General features: G+C 40.0%; 1 pseudogene; it reads left to right on the top strand.

Moving 5' to 3' along the window:
• The first annotated feature begins 2,631 nt into the window (after positions 1-2,631).
• LOC146025243 (5S ribosomal RNA) lies at positions 2,632-2,749 on the top strand (annotated as a pseudogene).
• Positions 2,750-4,552: the final 1,803 nt, after the last annotated feature.

The raw sequence follows: 4,552 nt of genomic DNA, 5'->3' as shown, positions 1-4,552 counted from the left end.
TGTACCCCAGCCCTGCACCTATCCACCTCCCTCACACAACTGTACCCCAGCCCTGCACCTATCCACCTCCCTCACACAACTGTACCCCAGCCCTGCACCTATCCACCTCCCTCACACAACTGTACCCCAGCCCTGCACCTATCCACCTCCCTCACACAACTGTACCCCAGCCCTGCACCTATCCACCTCCCTCACACAACTGTACCCCAGCCCTGCACCTATCCACCTCCCTCACACAACTGTACCCCAGCCCTGCACCTATCCACCTCCCTCACACAACTGTACCCCAGCCCTGCACCTAGCCACCTCCCTAACACATTTGAATAAATAATATTTATTATTTTAAATAAAAAAAAGTCGCAGGTTATATATATTCATTATTCTTTTTAGAAAGTCAGGTGAACCCACAAATCAAGGCTTCTTTGGGTACAGCTCAGACCCAGCAGAGAATTTTTTGGTCAGATAACCTAACGTCAACACTCTTCCCGGCTCATGCCGAACATCAAGAAATTCTGCAGAATATTTTCAATAGGAAAAAAAAATGGAGATTTACTGTACGTCAACAAACAAACAACAACTTTTATTTATTTTTTTTTTACTTGCAGCAACACAAAAAGTTTGTATTTGTTTTCAGTGTTTTGTGACAGACACATACATATAAGTCACCCTCTCCTGTCTCTCAAGATACCTACCATAATAATCCATCTGTAAACACTAGTTCCATCCTCTCCGATGTGAACTGGCACCTGACCAGTGCCGTAACCAGGCCCTTTCTCCATGTACTGTAACTTCAGTTACATGCTTCTGTATTTAAACTTCTGTAATATCCAGGATTCAAGCCCATCACCTGTTACATTGGATGAATGTTCTATTCCAACGTAGGTGTGTCACCTTCTGATTGGTAAAGATAGATGGGCCTCAACGGACTCCTTAATCAATGCTCATTCAAATACTGTAGTTTTAATTTCCACGTAAGCCTCTGATATGGATCTAGTCTGAGACAGATTCACCTGCTAGATCCATATCAGAGGCTTACATGTGGAAGGCCAAATAATTGTGCACCTTCCAGACCAGTCAATTGTAAAGAAAACTTTTCATGGAAATTGATACTATTTGAATGTTCATTGATTAAGGAGTCCTATGAGGACCATCTATTGTTACCAATCAGAAGGTGACACATCAACAGTGGAATAGGACATTCACTCATCCACTTTATAACACCTTATGGAACTGTACCCCTGAAGAAGTTGTTATGACGAAACTCATTGGGTGCTTGTTTCCTTGTTATTTGAACTGATTCAATTACTTCAAACGAATGAAAAAGTTTTTACTATTGTTTTATATGTATTTTAATTAAATCTTTCAACTGTGAAGATTGTCTGTAGTAATTACAGTCACGTCTATCTGGTGGTGGAGTTATATAACAGAGGCGCACTCTATCCAGCATTATATATATTACGAGAGTGGACATCTACAAAAATGGAAGAATAACATCCCCTACTCCCAATACCATAGAATCACCCGTAACTGCAAAAGGGAAGAGGATAGAGATTCACAACTTGAAGTCATCTCAAACCGATTCAAGGAGAAGAAATACCCGACTCACATCTTGGAGAAGGCTAACAAAAGAGCAAAAACACTAGACAGGAAGAAACTTCTTGGATATAAGCCCAAAAAGAACAGAGAACCGGATGTCAAATTCATCACAACTTACAATCACCATGAAGGATTAATCAAGGAGGCATTAAACAAGCACTGGAACATCTTACGGTTGGATCCCATCCTAAAAGAATCCTTACCTGCAAAACCACAAATTGTGTATCGGAAGCAAAAAAATCTGAAAGACCTTCTAGCACCCAGCATGTTGAGAGAAGAACCCAGCCGACAGGGAGGCCTACCAAAATGCACTGGCAGCTACAAATGTGGTCACTGTAATATCTGCAAATACCTTCACCCAAATAGAAAGAACTTTTTCAATAAGGACAAAACCAAAGAATTCAAGACTAAATATTTTATTAACTGCAACACAACATCAGTTGTATACATGCTGAAATGTCCGTGTGAACGACGCTACATAGGTAAAACTAAGAGGGCACTGAAAATCCGCATACAGGAGCATGTGAGGAACATAAAAAACAAAGTACAGACACATGCTGTTTCACAACACTTCAGTTTACACCATGACTCGGACCCGGAAAAATTGACATTCAGAGGCATTGAACTCGTTTCCCTCGGAGAGAGAGGAGGTGATCTATCAAATCTTCTTTCACGTAGAGAGATGTATTGGATTTATGAACTGAACACCCTGCATCCAGAGGGCTTCAACGAGAGCTATGAGATAGCACCCTTCATACAATGAAAAGAAGATGAGACCCCTAAGCGGTCAGTGATCTGCAACTAGGTTCCCGCTGAATAGTACTGGAATGGGTAACCATCTGGGAAGTCCAGTCATGGTACCCTCTTATATATTTATATAAAAACCACCCTTCATTTCCACCTTAACTGCCACCCCCAGAGTCTCCTTCCACTGCTCCACATTATCACCCCAATATTACTATACTTAATTAGTTGCTATAGTGTCTTGATTGCATAGGTGGTAACATTACACATGCACGGATCTCCAACCAACCACAATACAGCCATACCACACTGGGACGCCCAACCACATCCGAACTTGGAAGCTAAGCAGTGCTGGGCCTGATTAGTACAGGGCAGGGGGACCTCCCAGGAATATCGGGTGCTGTAATATAACATCTATGGCGAGTTTCTGTATGCACTGTACCCACCATTGTAATTATACACATTTAATAAATAAACTATGTTTATACCCCATCACATTCATTCCGTGTTTCATTCATTTTTCCTCTTTTTATTTCCATTCTTATGTACTTTCGTGAATACGTCACTCAACACCACTGTGCATGTGCCCCAATGGTGTCTTTTCCTCTAATACCGCTAATTGTGCTCTCTTTAATTAACTAATTGAACAGTGGGTTTCTTATATACCATTCGGATTTATCCCTAATTTGCATATATACATATTAATTACCTGAAAATATTATGTTTCTAATTTTTATTTTTTTCGCCCACTATTACTGATTCTCACATTTCTGAGAATCATTTACAGAATAAACTGAACCCCCTGCGCATGGGCTACCACAATCCCAAAATATGGGAGTCTTCAAACAAAGCCTGCTATGAATGAGTTAACTTCAAGCCAAACTGTCAGCACCAGAAATACCCCCGCAGTGCTGTTACACGAGAGTGTCTCCTATGAGCAACACAGAAGGACACAGAGCATCAGAGACATAGCGCACATGCGCAGAAACGAATGGTTGAGTCCGAACGCGCATGCGCACAAGGACCCATATGTTACTAACTGAAGAAACTTAATAACGCTATAAGAACTAGGCGCACATGCGCAGTAGCGCTATACTGACGCCGGATGTGTGGCGGAAGTGGGGCGGATGTGATGTCACGCTCCTTCCAAACGGAGCTGACACACTCCAAACCATACTATCAAGTTTACAGACTTTGTACAGCTCGTTTTCAGAAATGTATAAGTGGGGCCACTAGATGCCTCTTTTAGCATGTACCACATATCTCTAATCATTGTTTTGTGCTTAACTTATACCTGGTCCAATTAAGCATTGCTAACGAGGGGGGCGGCACCATAGTCTCTATCCCTGTCATAAATACAGCCTCAGTCATTCAGTCCCTTACCCCTGACGAAGTCCTGTCGGACGAAACATGTTGGGATAAAACTTCGGTCACCTGCTCCTCACCGCACTGCTCCAAGTTAAGCTGATATTTCTTATTTTTTGATTCTTCATCTTTCGCAACTGAATACCCTGCTATTTAAATTTTTAGTGATCTTGTTTTTAGTTTTTAGTCAGTTACATACATAGTATATTGGTTTTTAGTCCGGCCAGTCTGCTTTACTGAACAACTTTATCTCTCCCAATTTTATTACACACAAAATATATTGTCATTTTTATATATATATATATATATATATATATATATATATATATATATATATATATATATATATATATATATATTCTTTTTTGTCTTTTTATACATTTTTATATCCCCTGTATATTTTTTTAATCTTATCTCTCTGTGTTAAATAAATTGTTCACCTTTATTACAATTATTGTCCCATGTTTACTTAAAACGTGCAAATAAGTCGCTATCCTAGTCCAAACCAAATCTTTTTCCAAAACTACCCTTTGAACAGTACACCACTGTTCCTGGACTAAGCTGACACCCAGTATACTCAAAGGGGATTGCACTATATGGGACCTGACGTCCGTGAAGGATCACCTGTTTAAAAAATCTCTTGGCGCACATCTCACTCAAATCTACTTTGTCCACATATATATATATATATATATATATATATATATATATATATATATATATATATATATATATATATATATATAGCAGAGAGATCCGCACTCCAGATCAGGACAGCATCAGTGGGGTGCTCCGCTTAAAGTACCACTAGTGTACCAAACTATAGTTCCAGGGGCTGATCCACAAA

Source organism: Crinia signifera, chromosome 7, assembly GCF_055691185.1.
Source record: "Crinia signifera chromosome 7, ASM5569118v1, whole genome shotgun sequence".
Lineage (NCBI taxonomy): Eukaryota > Metazoa > Chordata > Amphibia > Anura > Myobatrachidae > Crinia > Crinia signifera.
The sequence above is the reverse complement of the archived record's forward strand: the minus strand, read 5'-3'. Positions and strand labels throughout refer to the sequence as shown.